The following is a 19816-nucleotide window of genomic DNA, read 5'->3' as shown; positions in this document are numbered from 1 at the left end:
TCCGTTCGCGAAAGAGACCCTAAGCGGACGTTCAGGGCCAAACGATCCGAAAATCCGCGACGCAAACCTATTTAGGTAATGGGCACAAAGTCTACAGGATGTGTAATCCCAGTGTCGATTCGGTTAAAAACCGACCCAACTATTTGGTTTTCTAGGGCGGCCCTCGTAACGCTCCTAGTGACTGGTCTAGCAGTGCAGTATACCTAATCCCCCTGCAACACGATTCTCGGCCTCCTCGTCCTTGTCAGACATTCACTGTCTGAAGGAAACCCAAGACCAAAAGTAAATCCAAGTAAAATTGGAAAAATAAAAACGAATGGACTAAAAATTTTTTCCCGGACGCCCTAATGAAAAAAAAAGGAAAATTAAAAAATGTGACCCAATGAACTAATTTCAATACGAACAATCTGTGTATATTTTCAGATCAAAATAGGCTAAAGTAAATATAAAACAACCAGGTAATATGATTCAAAAAATGATAAATAATATAAAGATAGCAAAAAATTCAGATTGTATGTATAAAAGCAATATGTTTGTGTGTATGTGTATGTAATTCAATTAGTTTATGTGTATAAAAGGATTAAATTGTATGCCTTAATTGTCTAGTAAAAATTAACCCAAAGCCAAAAAAAAAATAACCGGGGCTATATGTAGTTGAAACAAAAAATATTCAAATTCAAGTTGGTAAACTACGATATAAAGGTATGAAAGAAACAAATAAAAAACAAGTAAGGAAGGCTAAGTTCGGGTGTAACCGAACATTACATACTCAGTTGAGAGCTATGGAGACAAAATAAGGGAAAATTACCTCGTAGTAAAATGAACCAAGGGTAACCCTGGAATGTGTTTGTATGACATGTGTATCAAATGGAAGTTATTAAAGAGTATTTTAAGAGGCCCCATAGTTATATAGATGGACGCCATTTATTTCTATGATATGGGTACCAAATGAAAGGTGTTAATGAGTATTTTAAAAGGGAGTGGGCCTTAGTTCTATAGGTGGACGCCTTTTCGAGATATCGCCATAAACGTGGACCAGGGGTGACTCTAGAATGCGTTTGCACAATATGGGTATCAAACGAAAGGTGTTAATAAGTATTTTAAAAGGGAGTGGGCCTTAGTTCTATGGTTGGACCCCTTTTCGAGATATCGCCATAAAGGTGAACCAGGGGTGACTCTAGAATTTGTTTGTACGATGTGGGTATCAAATGAAAGGTGTTAATAAGAATTTTAAAAGGGAGTGGTTCTTAGTTCTATAGGTGAACTCCTTTTCGAGATATCGCCATAAAGGTGGACCAGGGGTGACTCTAGAATTTGTTTGTACGATATGGGTATCAAATGAAAGGTGTTAATGAGTATTTTAAAAGGGCGTGGGCCTTGGTTCTATAGGTGGACGCCTTTTCGAGATATCGCCATAAAGGAGGACCAGGGGTGACTCTAGAATTTGTTTGTACGATATGGGTATCAAATGAAAGGTATTAATGAGTATTTTAAAAGGGAGTGGGCCTTAGTTCTATAGGTGGAGGCCTTTTCGAGATATCGCCATAAAGGTGAACCAGGGGTGACTCTAGAATTTGGTTGTACGGTATGGGTATCAAATGAAAGGTGTTAATGAGTATTTTAAAAGGGAGTGGGCCTTAGGTCTATAGGTGGACGCCTTTTCGGAATATCGTTATAAAGGTGGACCAGGGTTGACTCTAGAATGCTTTTGTACAATATGGGTATCAAACGAAAGGTGTTAATAAGTATTTTAAAAGGGAATGGGCCTTAGTTCTATCGGTGGGCGCCTTTTCGGGATATCGCCATAAAAGTGGACCAGGGGTGACTCTAGAATGCGTTTGTACAATATGGGTATCAAATGAAAGGTGTTGATGAATATTTTAAAAGGGCGTGGGCCTTAGTTCTATAGGTGGACGCCTTTTCGAGATATTGCCATAGATGTGGACCAGGGCTGACTCTAGAATGCTTTTCTACAATATGGGTATCAAACGAAAGTGTGTTAATAAGTATTTTAAAAGGGAATGGGCCTTAGTTCTATTCGTGGACGCCTTTTCGGGATATCAGCATAAACGTGGACCAGGGGTGACTCTAGAATGCGTTTGTACAATATGGATATCAAATGAAAAGTGTTAATGAGTATTTTAAAAGGGAGTGGGCCTTAGTTCTATAGGTGCACGCCTTTTCGAGATATCGCCATAAGGGTGGACCAGGGGTGACTCTAGAATTTTTGTGTACGATATGGGTATCAAATGAAAGGTGTTAATGAGTATTCTAAAAGGGAGTGGGCCTTTAATCTATAAGTGGACGCCTTTTCGAGATATCGCCATAAACGTGGACTAGGGGTGACTCTAGAATGCGTTTGTACAATATGGGTATCAAACCAAAGGTGTTGATGATTATTTTAAAACGGAGTGGGCCTTATTTCTATGAGTGGACGCCTTTTCGAGATATCGCCATAAAGGTGGACCTCGGCTGACTCTAGAATTTGTTTGTACGATATGGGTATCAAATGAAAGGTGTTAATAAATATTTTAAAAGGGAATGGGCCTTAGTTCTATAGGTGGACGCCTGTTCGATATATCACCATAAAGGTGGACCAGGGGTGACTCTATAATGTGTTTGTACGATATGGGTATCAAATTAAAAGTATTAATGAGGGTTTTAAAAGGGAGTGGTGGAGTTGTATATGTGAAGGCGTTTTCGAGATATCGACCAAAATGTGGACCAGGGTGACCCAGAACATCATCTGTCGGGTACCGCTAATTTATTTATGTATATAATACCAAGAAAAGTTATCCTTCCAAGACTCCAAGTGCTTTTGATTTCGCCCTGCAAAACTTTTTCATTTTCTTCTACTTAATATGGTAGGTGTCACACCCATTTTACAAAGTTTATTGCTAAAGTTTTATTTTTCGTCAATAGACCAATCCAATTACCAGTTTTCATCCCTTTTTTCGTATTTGGTATATTATTATGGCATTTTTTTCATTTTTAGTAATTTTCGATATCGAAAAAGTGGGCGTGGTCATAGTCGGATTTCGTCCATTTTTTACACCAATATAAAGTGAGTTCAGGTAAGTACGTGAACTGACTTTAGTAAAGATATATCGATTTTTGCTCAAGTTATCGTGTTAACGGCCGAGCGGAAGGACAGACGGTCGACTGTGTATAAAAACTGGGCGTGGGTTCAACCGATTTCACCCTTTTTCACAGAAAACAGTTATCGTCCTAGAATCTAAGCCTCTACCAAATTTAGAAATAAACGTGAGTGGAAAAGGAGGAAAGTTATGGAGGGGAAAGCATAAGGGGCAGAAAAAGATGAAGGCCTGTCCTGTCAGGTGGAGTCTACCCTCCCTCGGCAGTGCAACTTGCACCGCACCGTGGTCACTGTGCGGACTCCTATCTACTTACAGTGCCCCCAAACCTGACAGTAGTCTGTCCGTGTGTCACTCGGTCATTTTTCCCTACCACTCACCTTCACCTAACCTCACCGCGCACAAGCGCAGCACCAACACCAAAATTTGACTTAGCCCTGCATTATTGAAAGCTACGTCTTCATCCAAACATTTTAAATTTTATTAACAATTTAATTTTGCGTATAACTATACCCTGGAGCTATCTGTCTTATATATTGCAAAAAGAAACCGCTAAGAATTAAATTTCAACAAAAAAGCAAAACCAAAAACATAAAATTTAAATGCAATTCGATTAAATTTAATACAATGGTTTGTAAAGAAAAAAATATAAATAAATAAAAGAAGCAAGGTGTGGGGTATCTTATTTCCGTATAAATAATTATTTCTTATCCACCCTAATATACTATTCTATCAGCACATATCTTATAATCTAAGATTCAAAATTCAAGAGGCGTATAATATAATAAATAATATAAGGGCAACAAAAAATATCCAAAACCCCAATCCCTGACCTATCTCAACCACTCAAGTAAACATAAAATCAATTTTGTACCAAGCAAAATTAGGTCATCGAAATAAAGCAAAAAAACCAGTTTGGCATATTATAAACAAAATGTGTGTATGTTTGTAGTTATGTATGTACATTGTGAGGACCCCAAAGCTGAGGGCTTTGTATCCTCATAACATACACATATCTATATATTTTTGTAAACAACATCCATTATGAAATAACTTGAAGTTTATATTTGAATTTACCACTTATACATTTTATACGAAATATACATATTATGTATACCTTTATGAATTATACTCTAAATACATATATTCGGTTGTACATTGAATTGATAATTATTACATCGAAGGACAAGTTAGACTTGCGCACTTTTGCACGCAAGCAAAGTATTTACATTTTCGCAAACATAAATTTTAAATATAGGATCACTCTAACACGCATTGAATATTTGGAAGGAAGGTAGATACGCACAAAACATAAAAATGCAGCGGTCAACCAACCCTTTGCAATCTCAAAATCCCATACACCCAGTTACAAATACAACATACATAATAACTTAAGTGAACGTAGATCAGCAGCAAGTCGCCGCTACTAATTGAAATTTAGCTATACATATTTACGCACTAGCATACAACACACCAACGCACGCCATACAACAGAAGGCAGAAGCATTGGGCAAAGTAAAACAAAACATTAGAATCAGGTGACCACAAACAAATATACAAACACACAAGATATAAACCAAAGCCTGGAAGGCATTGTATTCAATAAGGAGCATTATGGTGCATGGAAATTCATGGGAAGGAAATATTTACCGGAATAACAGTTGTTTTATATTGTTAATACTATTAGTTGAAAGTTGTTATTATAAAATAACCGTTTGCCTGCGTGCAAAAATTAGTATATAAGGGCGACGAATTCGCATTGAAATTCAGAGATTAGGAGACAGGCATATGAGTCGGTAGGCTTTATCACTACCGACCAAGAGTACACCTGCAGGCTTTTTCACTTCATTTGTACTAAAAGTATACTCGTCACTCCATTCGACCGCAGAGGTTGGCCGAGGGCTTTATCACCTCAGTCACCTCTTACAAAGTAAGGGAATCAGCTAGGAGTAGAAATAGAATTTTTATTAAATAAATACTTTTGTAACGTTTTTTTTTATAAGAATAAACAGGGATATTCTTTTAGAAGGATCGGTAGGAATTTCTACTTTCAGGAACCCTGGACGGACTGAGGCTAACCCCGGCAAAGTCAAAGGAAAAGTCCGTCACATTTTGGCACCCGAGCAGGTTAAACAAATCAAATTTTAATATATACTTTCAGAGCATCAGAAACGAAGAGGGAAACAAGATCCACACACTTCTGGGTTAATACGACGAGGATATAAAGCATAACAATGGTAAAGGTATCGTGGATATACTATCTCACTCGAGAGGATCTGGTAGCCTACAGCACGGAATTTGGGCTAGAGGATGGCGGAACGGTTGACGAACTAAGAAAACGATTGGCGACATTCATCCAAGAGGAGAAGGATAACGAGAACTTACGGGATCGATTCACAGAGTTGGCGATTCGGCATGCACGGTTAACAAATCCACAATCATCAAAGACAAGCAGCGAACTAAATTCTAAATGATAGGCAGGCAAATGGTGCACCCAATCAATTGGAGGTCGGACAACCACCGGTACATTTTATTCAGCAACCTGGTAAGTACGCAACGACTAATTATATTCAACAGCCTGGCACATATGCAGCGACCATGGACAGAGTAAGGAAGTGGGGATTAAAGTACGACGGAGGCAAAGATCCCCTAGGATTCATCGAAAGAGTGGAGGAGCTAGCAGATGGGTATGAAATCAACCGCAACACAATTCCAAAAGCGCTGACGGAGTTATTGAAGGACAAAGCGTTGGTATGGTACAGGAATAACAACCGGCATTGGCAGGAGTGGGACGCCTTCAAGAAGGACTTCCTGAAGTTCTTTCTAAGCTCCCGATACTTAGAGCAATTGGAAGATGAAATTCGAATGCGCGTACAACGACAAGGTGAGCTATTTAAAGATTATGTGTTAGTATTACAAGGACTCATGCGTCACGCGGGCTACACCGAGGAGCAGAAACTAACCCGTATCTACAGAAACTCGTGCAGAGAATACCAACTATATATAAAGCGAAGCGAGGTCAGCAATCTTGAGGAGCTGGTAAGTTTAGCTCAAGACTATGAAAATATTACTCCTGACAGGGAACCAATGCGACCTAGCACAAGGCCATTCATACCACGGCGTCAAGAAGGTCAGTACCAGTGTCTCCAGGCAGAACAAAGACAGGAGGAGCGAGTAGAAGTCCAACAACAGCAGAGGTCAGAGCCACAACAAGAATATATAGATACAAGAACGGCCTGCAGACGCAACCACGAAGAGATTAGATTAGACATGTTCAAATACACAAAGGGCCTCATATCGGTAACAACGTAAGCAGCGATTGACACGGGAGCGACGAGGAACTTTATAAGTGATGCAATGGCGAGAAGATCAAAAACTGGCAAATTCATGGAGGTAAAGACACGAGTAAGAATGGGCGATGGCAGAGCAATAATAGTCAAAGAAGCGGTAAATGCAGAACTAAGAATGGGTGATAAAGTACAGAGGAACGAGATGCTAATCCTACCGGGACTGGGCGATGAGGTGGTAATTGGCACGGACTATCTGGCGAAGGTAAACTTTGAGATGAGATGTGGTGGTCAAGAAATAACGTTGAGAGTAGACGAACGGAAGCAAGAGGTAGTGACATGTACAACTATGGTCGAAACAAATAGCGAAGACTTCAAGGCACACAACCCAATGGTGGCGATAGCAACTAGCAAGACAGAAGATGCGGTGAGTAAATTTCTGAGCCAATAATTACAGGTATTTGCAAAGATGTCAGGAGTATCCAACGTGGCCACACACAAAATAGTTATGAGGGAGGACCGTCCAATTAAGCAAAGGTACTATCCGAAGAATCCGAAAATCCAAGAAATTATCAACAAGGAAGTCGACGAGCTGATCGAAAAAGGTTGCATCGAACCATCGAATAGCCCGCACAGCGCACCCATAGTTTTGGCAAAGAAGAAGAATGGCAAATGGAGACTCTGCGTAGACTACCGTCAACTAAACGCAAGATCAGTACCAGACGCATACCCTCTACCTCGTATACAACATATCTTGGTAAGAAGCGCGAGATTTATCAGTAGCCTGGACTTGAAAAATGGATATTGGCAAATTCCTATGGAAGCAAGCAGCAAGCAATACACCGCATTCACAGTACCTGGTCGTGGACTATACCAATGGAGGGTAATGCCATTTGGCTTGCACTCAGCCCCAGCAACATTCCAGAGAGCACTTGATCGTGTCATAGGACCAGAATTGGAACCATGCGCGTTTGCATATCTTGACGATATTATCATTACAAGCAAAACATTGGAAGAGCACATTGCACATTTAACAGAAGTATTTCGAAGGCTGCATAGAGCGAACCTGAGGATAAACCCGGAAAAATGTGAGTTTTTTAAGAAAAGGTTAAAATATCTAGGTCATGTCGTTAGGGAGGAAGGCATCCATACCGACCCAGACAAGATAGCATCCATCAAAGAGCTGCAACCACCGAAGAATATACGAGAGTTACGACGTTTTCTAGGAGTTGTGTCATGGTATAGAAGATTCGTGCCGAATTTTTCAGAAGTATCACACCCGTTAACATCTATGCTTAAGAAAGGTAGTAAGTGGAGGTGGTCTGAAGAGCAACAATCAGCATTCGAAGCACTCAAGGCAGCACTGACGCAGGCACCGGTACTCGCTTGTCCAGATTTTTCGAGGAAGTTTAGTTTACAGACGGATGCAAGTGATTTTGGTCTTGGTGCAGTACTTACGCAAGGTTCAGGCGACGAAGAGCGAGTAATAGCATACGCAAGCCGCAGGTTAAACAAGGCAGAGATGAACTACTCACCGACAGAAAAGGAGTGTTTGGCAATAGTCTGGGCAATACGAAAGATGAGGCCATACGTAGAAGGATACACGTTTACAGTAATAACAGATCACCTAGCGTTGAAATGGTTGAATGCGATAGAGAGTCCGACTGGTCGGATTGCGAGATGGGCGCTGGAACTACAGCAATACTCATTTGACGTATAGTATCGAAAAGGAAAGTTGAACGTTGTGGCAGATGCATTATCAAGGCAACCGATGGACGAGCAGTTGGGTACGTGGACGATGGATGACGGAAGGGCCGAGTGTAAGTGGCTTAAAGCAAAGATGGAAGATGTAAGAAAGACCCCGGAGAAATTCCCAGAGTACGTTATCGAGGATGGAGAATTGTACAGACGCACAGGAAGTCAGGTGGATGGCGAAGATGCAGTGCCATGGAAGCTATGTGTGCCGACTCCACAGAGACGCAGAGTGCTAGAGGAGATTCACGACACACCGAGCGCAGGGCATATGGGCATCCGAAAATCGATAGCAAGAGCAACAACACGTTATTACAGGCCAGGAATGTTCAGAGATATAAGGAAGTACGTACAGCGTTGCCACACATGTCAAATATACAAACCGAGTCAACAGCCAGCCGCGGGTAAGATGCTAACGAAAATTTCAGAGGAGCCTTGGGCAACAGTCTGTACAGACTTTGTTGGTCCAATGCCACGATCGAAGCATGGCAACACGATGGCATTAGTCTTCCTAGACAAGTTTTCAAAATGGGTAGAGGTAGTACCAATCAGAAAGGCAACGACAGAATATTTAATAAGAGGATTTCGAGAGAGGATTTTGGCACGGTTCGGCGTCCCAAAAGTATTTATTACGGACAACGGAGCACAGTTTATCAGCAGACGTTTTAAGAGATTTTTAGAGGAACTTGGCGTGAAACACCAATTAACGGCACCGTACACACCGCAGGAGAACCCGACAGAGAGGGCAAACAGGAACATCAAGAGGATGATAGCACAATTTACGGGAAAAGAGCAGAAGACATGGGATGAGTTGTTACCAGAGATAACGCTGGCATGGTATACAAGTGTATGTGAATCGACAGGTTACAGTCCAGCATACATAGTACAAGGGAGGGAACCGAGAATCCCCAACAGCCTTTACGATGAGCAGACATTTGGTACATGTGAGAAATTAGCGAACCCAGGAGAGAAGTTAACGAGGATGAAAGAAATATTCGAGATGGTACGACGGAAGCAAGAGAGAGCATCCATGGAGCAAGCGAAATATTACAATTTAAGAAGAAGGCAATGGCGACCGGCGATAGCCGACCTAGTGCTGGTAAAGGAACATCAGCTGTCAAAAGCGGCAGATAACTTTGCAGCCAAACTAGCGCCCAGGTACAGTGGACCTCACCGGGTAACGAACTTTGTGTCACCAGTGATCGTAGAGCTAGACAAAGTCTTCAGAGGAAGGAGGAGGACAGCCCACCTAAGTGAGCTGAAAGCATACCACGCAGCCGACGCCGCCGACAACAACGAATCCAGGAGGCATAGTCATAAACAGAGATACAAGAAGGACGCTAGTGAAGATCAAACCGCGTCAACATCGTCAAATCGAACAGCAAACAACAATCCCGAGGTACATCAACAGAGAAAGAAAAGCGAGGTAGCCGTTTGCGGTACGCTCACACGAGTCAGCGAAGAGACCGAGAGACAACACGGAGAGAACCAAGGTACAAGTCAACAGCTGATGGCATACAGAGACGGGCAAGTACAAAACATTGCGGAGAATAAGGTACGAATATTTCCAGAAAATAAATTACGGATCGCCAGAGAACCGGCGCATGGATCAAGATTACACATAGGAAGGCAGTTCGCTATGGTGGCCTTAAACGAACACACACCCCGAGACAACTGCGGAATTACAGATTATTTTGTAAGATTCTACTTCAATCCGGATGAAATCGGTAGTAACGGACACGCCCAACCGAGACAGTGTCAAATTATACACGAAGAAATTTCATATCAAGAAGTACTCGGAAGTCGGATCAACCAATAAAAACTCGGTAAACTCTAACCATAATTACATAAATATCCCGTAAATATACTCTTTAACTATGCGCATGATATACCACGTTTTTTTAAAAATCCACCATACATGGTGGGAACACCCTAAGGAAAATCCACCAGTTTTCATTTAAAGTACAGGCTGGCATCATACATACCACCAACTGGAAGGGCAGCGACGAACAACAACATAGTTACAAAACCTAATTTGGTAAGAAGGGTTGAGTGATACCCGCTGCCAGGAAAAGTACCGTCTAACGCGTCAGGAGGAAAACATATATAAACCGGGCCGCGGCAGGTCAAACCTTAAAGTATCGTAAAGCGAGTAGCAATGAGTACACCAAATTCTCCCAACTTTTCCGAAGACGAGAGTGAAGGGTGCGAATGGGCCCCGTTGAGAATACGACTGCGGCGAACGACACCAGCTGCCACATACGAGGAGGGAAGTGGCGATGACAGCACCGAGGATTACAGGTCCGAGTCCGAGGAGGGGGCCATCGTTCGGAACCCTACCCCGATCCCCATTTCCTCAGAGAGCGAGGACGAAGACGACAACGAACCACCACCAAAACAGCAGGGCGAGTTTTCGATACGTCACGAAGACGAGGAGACTCAGGGCCGAGTGTTCGTGGAGTACACTCGGCGCGTCAATCTTATAACTTTGGATAGTTATTGGGGAACAAACCTTTTATTAAACCACACTCATTCACACTGGGCACTGATAAAGTAATACTTTGTCCGTTGCCTAACGCTGTGCCCTTTTGTAGCTACCGCCGTGGCAGGGAACGTTGCTCAGAAACGGAAAATTCCTACCTATACATGCCAAACTTTCTTTTCGGCTTTCCCGTATTTTTCATCGATACGTTCATACAATCGTGCACTGATACATTCACGCGCTTACCGCCCCACAAAACGAACACCTACACAGATACATTTGGTTCGTGCCTTGACCGCTCAAACTGATGGATTCACACGCTCATAGCCTGGCACAAATACACATCCACACACATAATACAGAATAAAACAAACACATAGGTGCATGGCATTCATCAGTGTTGCTAGGTTGTTAGCAACGTGGTGATATTTTATTTATTATAACAGCATGATGCCAAGCGCAATATCTTATTTCCGCTGCAACATTGTGTTCACTATAGCTACAATGTTGTCAATACACAATGTTATTAGGTTAATGGCAACATTAGGGCTAAGGCACGGACCTGGACACAAAACACATAAACACATAGACACATATAAACGCTGCCCCTAATTCCCGCCAGCACGAAGACAGGCTGTCGTTACATGCTCGCAACCGCCGATTGTGCCTGCACTATGGAGCGTGTGCGTAAAGGGTTTTCAAGGCAGCCCGCAATATTTTGTTTCCCGTCCAACGTGTGGCCTCGACCCACGACTCAATGCCGGGCTTAATTTTATCGTTAGCGCTTGGTATTATTGCTACATCTACATACTAAGTCACTGGGTAGCTTCTACTCCTTATATCATACATAACCTATATCAGATAGAATCTAAAATTTAGAATATTAAAAAAAAAAAAATAAAATACCACAGATAATAAAACTTAATAAAAACTATAAAATAAAATGTCACTGGTAAAAAAAAAAAAGTTGAAATAAAAGGATTAAATAAAATAAAATATCACAGATCACATAGTCAAGTAAAAAAATATGTGAAATAAATAAATAAATAAATAAATAAAAAAATCTAAATAAATGCAAAAATAATCAAATAAATAAAAAAGTCAAGAAAAAATAAAAATAATTTAATAAACTAATCACATACGGCAGTGAGTTAATAAATAAAATACGTCATTAAGTAAATAAATAGTCAATAAATAAATAAAAAACATAGAACAAAGGTACTGGCACTCCAAAAAAAAAAAAACAAACATTAAACTATTTTGAAAAAATATCTTTAGCGTGGTATACGCCGATCTTCTTCCCACTGCTGTCGCCAAGTTCATAACTCGAATTCCCAATTACATTTAAAACTATACATTTGATTTGTTTCGGGGCGCACTTGGCGTTGTAATTGCAACTTGGGAGCATTGTTTGAAGTTTCGGCGGTATACCACATGTCCAATCTGAAACTTTACATCTCTACTTCCAGTGTCATATATTTTTTTACTCATATCATGGGCCAGCTTCAGCTCTTTCATAATATTATTTCTTATTATCTTCATTTTATCGCTTTGCACTCCTATATCGCAATCAACATCTCTCACTGCCGCCAGTTTTCGGTATAGTTCGTACGATGCAGCATGCTGTATCATAGGCATACCGAAAGTGGCATAATATGGAGGCATGTTGATGGCTGAGTGTGCAACGCTGCGGAGGGCAAATGCGGCATCGCTGACGCATTTGTCCCAGTTTTTCTGGTTATCCTTTATAAAGGATCTACTGATCTTCAGAACAGATCTATTTACCCTCTCCGCAGCGTTACCCTGTGGCGAATAAAATGCAGTTTTTATGTGCTTGGTGCCGTATTTTTCCAGAACGTGGTTGAAAACTTTTGACACAAACTGCTTTCCATTGTCTGAGTGGACATGCTCAGTTACACAAAACATATGGAAGACATCCCTCACCAAGAACTTGACGACTTCGGTTTTAAAAATACAAACTTCGAGAAATGATCTAAACAAACAAAGACATACACATGACCCCCACTAGTACGCGGATAAGGACCCATAAAATCAATGAACAGATGTTGGAAAGGTCGCTCTGTGAGCTTTTGCTTTCCCGTCATGGGTTGTTTAAACACGTTTTGAGTTTTGTTAGTTTTGCAAGTTTCGCAGTCTTTTACATGGGCGCGTGCGTCGGTGACCATTCCTGGCCAATAATATTTTTGTCGTAGTCGGGACAGTGTCTTGTGGATGCCACCATGACCAGCGGACGGTGAGCTATGAGACGACTCTACCAGCCCCGGTCGCAACTCCGACGGAACCCAGAGCTTCCAGGTCTGGTCCGCTAGAAGATCGTCCCCCTGTCGAATTGCGTCCGTTTATAAACGTAACCGTCCGATATGCTTTCGTCTGGTAACTTGCCTTTGTTCTCGGTCACCGTCTTTTTCAACTCCGTATACTCCTCCGACCCGAAGCACGGTGACTCGAGACACATGTCTATGGCTCTATCTTTCATCAGTATTTCGTCCATGTGCATTCGTGAGAGTGTGTCGGGAACCACGTTTTGCGCACATTTTTGATGTTGGGTATCGAAATCATAACCCTGGAGTTTCAAACTCCACCTTGCCAACCTCCCAGAAAGATCTTTCTGATTCATGAGCCATTTGAGGCTGGCATGATCAGTTATGATGGTGAACGGGGTTCCCTCCACGTAAGGTCGGAATCTCTTGACACTCACGATAGCGGCGTAGCATTCAAGTTCCGTAATGCTGTAATTTTTCTGCGCCTTATTTTATTTTGCCGAAACGTAGGCAATAGGTCTTTCGTTCTGGTCATCGTCCAACTGAAACAAAACCCCTCCCACTCCATCAGTTGATGCATCACATTGAAAATAAAATTTTCTGTTTAAATCAATATACAAATGTTGTTACCAGCTTTGTGGTCGCCCAGAGCCGCCGATGAAAATTGCTATCGATGTTAAAATTTTATTGTGTTTTTGCTGTTGTTGTTGCGGCTCAACGCCGCTAGTGAGAAATGTTAGGTGTAAAGTTCCAAGTCCTTGTAGGTGATTCTGTTGTTGTTATTGATGTGGTGAGCGCCGGCAAACAAAAATATAGTGTAGTGGTTGTGGATGCGTGGTAATATTGTTGGCCGGAATGTCACCAGTTTGATGTTGTTGTTGTTGGCGTTGCCTCGCCAATGTAACAGAGATGGTATAGTTGGTGTTGAGCGGTATGTCGCCAATGTAATGTCGTTGTTGTTGGGCGTTACGCCGCTAATATAAACGTTGTTGTAGGGCGGTACGTCGCCATTATTAAAAATCTGCTGTTGTGGTTGTTGCTGATGTTTTTCTTTTATTCCTTTTACTTGTTGCAATACCAATTAAGTGTGGCCGCTGGTAAGAATTGTAATTGCCAATAGAAAATAAGTGGTCGTACTTGTAATTGCCGTTGCGCGGCCGATGAAGAAAATATATGTGGTTGTGGTATGTGTTTTGTGCCGTCTATATTAAAGTGGTGTAATGACTGTTGTTGGCGTTGCGCCACCAATACCAAAAGGATGATTTATTTTTTGTTGGGCGGGATGTCGCCAATTTCAAAAAGATGATATGTTTGTTGTTGGGCGGGATACCGCTAATTTGGACTTTAGGCCGCTAACTGCAATTTTCAATTGTGTGCCCAGTGGGTTCTTTCCAAAAGTGCCCTGGAAATATACAAAAAACGTTAATTTTGAAGAATTTATAGGTTTAAAGGACTGGTGAGGGTGATAATATTTATTATCTGCATGATTGTGTACTCACCGACATACATATGTCTGTATTTAGGAGTGCATACAAGCATGCAAGTTTGCTATTGGCTTACTTGGAAAATTGGCTATATAGAAGCCAGCTTCGCAGTGGGGGGCATGCCAAGTTGGAGGAAGATAAACAAAAAAAATCAAGGGCAAAGAAAACCATTAAACTCACGTGGAACTTCTGCTGCTGTCTTGCGTCGGAAACCGCTGGTGGTTGGCCGGAGATCCCTGGCCTTTATCCTTTTCTGCCTTTCACGTTTCGCGAAAACTATTCGGCGCGCACCGTACTTAATATCACTTTGAAGGGATTTTGTTTTATTTTTTTCTCACTCGATTAAAAGCGCGCACAACAAACTTAAAACTTTGGATAGTTCTCGGGGAACAAACCTTTTATTAAACCACACTGACTCACACTGGGCACTGATAAAGTAATACTTTGTCCGTTGCATAACGTTGTGCCCTTTTATAGCTACCGTCGGGACAGGGAACGTTATTCAGGAACGGAAAATTCCTACCTATACATGCCAAACTTTCTTTTCGGCTTTCCCGTATTGTTCATCGATACGTTCATACAATCATGCACATTCACACGCTTACCTCTCCACAAAACGTTCGTGCCTTGACCGCTCACACTAATGGATTCACACGCTCGTAGCCTTGCACAAATACACATCCACACACATAATACTATACATAATGTTGCTAGGTTGTTAGCAACATGGTGATATTTTATTTATTATAACAGCATGATGTCAAGCGCAACATCTTATTTCCGCTGCAACATTGTGTTCACTATAGCTACAATGTTGTCAATACACAATGTTATTAGGTTAATGGCAACATTAGGGCTAAGGCACGAACCTGGACATAAAACACATAAACACATATACACGCTGCCCCTAATTCCCGCCAGCATGAAAACAAGCTGTCGCTACAGTACCTAGGACCTACCTAATTATTTTCTAGCTTTTAGTATTATTATTACTTCATGTAAGTATTTTTTTCAATAAAACCGTTTAACTAAAAATTTTCTTTTAATTATTTTATTTTATCCATTGGTTTAACCATGAACGGTTCCAGGGGGAGGGGGGTAGTTTCTTATCACAAAACGTATTTTTACTAATTTTTAATTTTTCTTGCTTTTTTACGATATCACTATATATTTAAACGCTTTCAAGAGGCAGAAAGTATCCAGTCCCAGAGCCGCGAGGCAGGGCAGTCGGATAGACAAGACAAATAGGCCCAAAGCTGTAAGACAGATGGGCCCCAATAGCAAAATAAAAACTACATCGAAATCTGCTAGTCAGAGGAAGTTTCAATTACGGAAGTAGGAGATAAGCCAAAGGAAGATAACGCTAAAACTCCGGATTTCTCGAAGGTGCTAAAGGGAGTTAATGCTAAGTCTCGGGCTTTATCGGAGGTGCCAAAGGTAGATAACACTAAGACTCCCGCCTTTCCCGAGAAGATGAGTGATGTGACAAAGCAGTCACTAACTGTGGCGCTGGTTGATCATAGATTTGATTTGCTTTGATTTGATTTGATTGGGTTTTATTCATCCTTTTCTTACCATGTAACATTTCAACTTAAAATTAACATCATTTATATTAATATGTAAGAAAAGAGGGTAAAGCATTCTGTAAAATATAATATAATAGTGTGGAATGCTATACATAAATCGAATACAAAACTAGATTGTGGGGTAAAAATAACACTTAAATATGCGATTATAGTATAAATATATGCATTAGGCAAATAATTACAGATTCAAAGACAAATTAAATACATGGGTCCAGCAAAATTTTGATATTGTTATGTGATAGCTCGAGTAGATATGATTTTAAATTTTTTAGAAACTTGTCCAAATTTCTTATGAGACGTACATTAGAAGGTAGGGCATTGAAAAGCTTACAAGAGACGATCGTCAAAATGTTACTGCAATGAGTTGCACGATATGCAAGAATAACAAGTAGGCCGTGGGTATTTGTCCTCAGATTAAAATTAGCTGATGCTAGGCTATGTAAATAACCGCATCGAATAAAAAATATTTTTAATTTCTTATAGCAGCGCAGCGGAGTGGGGAGGAGCCATAATAAGGAGGAGGGTGTGCAGGGGCACGCCACAGGGGGGTGTCCTATCTCCTCTGCTCTGGGTTGTGGTAGTCAACGAGCTTCTTGTGGAGCTGGAAGCCAATGGTTGTCGGGTGGTTGCCTATGCAGATGACCTCGCTATCCTAGTCAGGGGCAAATTTCTGGGCACCCTGCGCGATGTTCTGCAGGGATACCTGGATACTGTGGCTAGGTGGGCTGAATCATGTGGATTGGCGGTCAACCCGGGAAAAACAGAATTGGTTCTTTTTACAAGGAGATATAAGATACCCGACTTCAGAACTCCTTCGATTGGAGGGGTACCGTTGGTACTTACTGACAGGGTTAAATATTTGGGAATTGTTCTGGACAAGAAGCTGTCCTGGAGGCCCAATGTGGAAGATAGGGCCAGGAAGGCCGCGGTTGCCTTGTACTGCTGCAGGGGGGCTCTCGCCAGGAGTAGTACACTGGCTTTATGAGATGGTGGTCAAACCGATTCTGCTATATGGGGTGCTGGTCTGGTGGAAAGCACTGGACACGGCGAGCACCTCCAAAATGCTAGTGTCAGTGCAGCGGACGGCGCTTATCGGTATCAGTGGCGTTATGAGAACAACACCTACCTTGGCACTGAATGTCATGCTGAATATACATCCAGTAGATATTGCGGGAAAGGCAGCCGCGGCCCGGTCGTTGGTCAGGCTTCGTGATATGGGTTATATGCTTTCTGATTTCGGACACTCTAGCCTTCTTACTAGTTTCGACTTTATCCCGGACAGGACGGACTATTGCATGCCGGTGGCCGCTCCCTATACAACCTTCACCCCAGTCATTCCCCCGAGGGAGGAGTGGAGAAGAGGAATTATCTGGGGCATGGGACCGGTTAACTTGTTCACGGATGGGTCGAAGTTGGACGGAAAGGTTGGCGGGGGGGTCTTTTGTCAAGAGCTAAATGTAAGCCGCAAGTTTAAGTTGGCTGATCACTGCAGTGTATTCCACGCGGAAGTTGCTGCGATTAAGGATGCGGTGGATGAAATGCTATCCAGCGCTACTACGGTTAGGGAATTTAACATCTACTCTGATAGCCAAGCGGCTATAAAGGCCTTGAGCTCAACTACAGTGCGATCGAGGGTGGTCTGGGAGTGCCTGACCTCACTTGCGATTGCATCGAATTATTTTACAATTAAGATTATCTGGGTTCCGGGCCATAGTGATATTCCGGGTAACTGTCAAGCGGATCTCTTAGCCCGAATCGGTACAACTGAACCGGATGAAGATGGCTGTAGGGATTTCGGGATTCCGCTAGCCACCTGTGGATTGCTCTTCCATAGCTGGGCCTCGAGTAAGCTCAGCAAACGTTGGGCGGACACTACGTCTTGTAGGATATCAAGATCCTTCTGGCCGAAAGTGGATGGCAGGAGGTCTGCTGAATAATTGGGTTCACTAAGGCTCACCTATCAATGGTCATTCGGGTTTTGACAGGGCACTGTCCCATGGGTATCCATGCGGTACGTCTCAATATATTGGAAACTCCATCCTGCTGCAGCTGTATGGAGGATGATGAGGTGGAATCACCAAATCACTTTATGCTTGACTGCCCAGCTTTTGCCAGAACTAGGCAAAAGTATTTCGGTCGTGACTCACTTGGATCTCCCGAGGAGCTATCCAAGGTTGAGATCGGGATCATTCGGAACTTTATCGCTGCTACCCAACGATTCTCTAAGTAGTTATATCTACGTCACCGTTAGTTTAGTTTATTATATGTGGTATCACAACGGACCGTCATGTTGTCCAAGTGAGCTTCCTCTATCAAGGAAGCTACCGCCCAACCTAACCTAACCTATAGTAATATATGTGCCTTATCGGCAGAATTCCAAGTTTTGTAAAAAGCTCCATAGAGTGATTAGATCGGTTAACATTGCAGATTTTTCTGATAATGTATTTCTGACTAACTAGAAGGGGCTGAATTTTATTAAACTATGCCCCACCCCAACAGTTTATGCCATACTGAAGTTTAGAGTGGACTAGCGCATAATAAAGAACCTTGAGGGTTGCATTTGTGTGTTTTTAAACGCGAAATGTGTGAAGACGAGTTAAGACTTGGATTAAGAGACACACCCAAATATTGAAACTCCTTCACTTTTTCAATTGTAAAGCAGGAATCGCTACAACTGCTATTTTAGAAGCAGACTGCTGAAAACCCTAAGCAGGATCAATAATTAATCAATTGGCCGAATTCCTAGAGGCCTTCAATTTCTTTGACAACCGTGGTGATTTTAAAATTAAATTGAGTCAAGTTGGAGAATGTTTGCGTGCAATCGGCTAAAATCTTACCGAATTGGATGTAAAGGAATGCACACGTCAACTTAAACACAATGAACGTATTAGTTTTGAAATATTTCTACCTACTTATCGAGCAATTTCGAAAGTACACTCAGGTGATACAGCTAATGACTTCATTGAGGGTCTACGTCATTTTGATAAGGATGCAAGTTGTTTTATTTTATCAGCTTAATTGAGAAATTTACTTATTACACTTGGCGAAAAATTAACCGATGAAGGGGTTGAACAATTGATGATAAATCAAGAGGATACGCAAAGCAATGTTGTTTATGAAGAGTTAATTATGTTAATTATGAAGAGTTTGTGCGCATGGTGAAGAATGGTTAATGGACGGCAGCAAGGAATTAGCAACAAATAATGAACACGACTGGCAGCAATTAAGTTAAGTTAATAATTAAATTAATAAGTATAAACCAGCTTTACTTTGGAAACCTAGCGGTTGCTCACCAAGCAGCAGAAATTTTTATTTTTGCTCGGGTTAAACCTAATATTAGAAATACAAAATAAAGTTCTAAAAATAGAAAATAAAGTTCGAAGCCCAAAATGACATAGAAAGGGATATTACATAGAATGGAATATAGTATAGAAATTAATTTTTAACAATATTTTGTAAAGTTAGTTAAATAAGAAAAAATAAATTATACTTAAATGTTAAAAATATTAGCGTAAAATAAAAATTGTTTGAGTAAGCTGGAATGCCTAGATTCAATAATAATAGAATAAGGAATAAAAACAAAGAAATTTTATTAAAGCTTAAATGAGTCATTTTTCAAAGGAACAGGAAAACAATTAAAGCAAATTTTTATTTTCTTTTCAAAATGTCTTGGTGGAAAAATTGGCAAACGGCATTATGATAGCAATAGCCGGATATGAGATAGGAAAAGAAAACTCGGGTTGGAATGGTGAAATAAGTTTGTTTTTATTTGCACCAAATGCTAATGGTCAAAAGAGCCTAAGTAAGCATTAGTAAATGTTATAAATAAATTGACCGGAAAATCACAA

The 19816-nt window shown here is 41.2% G+C and overlaps 1 protein-coding gene and 1 pseudogene across 3 annotated transcripts in view; both read left to right on the top strand.

The window, feature by feature from the left end:
* Positions 1-19816, top strand: part of LOC137235445 (uncharacterized) — a 900888-nt gene that overhangs the window by 27723 nt on the left and 853349 nt on the right. The window lies entirely within an intron of this gene.
* On the top strand, positions 10293-19130 carry LOC137235296 (myosin-2 essential light chain-like; annotated as a pseudogene).

The sequence above is a fragment of the Eurosta solidaginis genome, chromosome X (genome assembly GCF_040869045.1).
Source record: "Eurosta solidaginis isolate ZX-2024a chromosome X, ASM4086904v1, whole genome shotgun sequence".
Taxonomy (NCBI): Eukaryota; Metazoa; Arthropoda; class Insecta; order Diptera; family Tephritidae; genus Eurosta; species Eurosta solidaginis.
The sequence above is the reverse complement of the archived record's forward strand: the minus strand, read 5'-3'. Positions and strand labels throughout refer to the sequence as shown.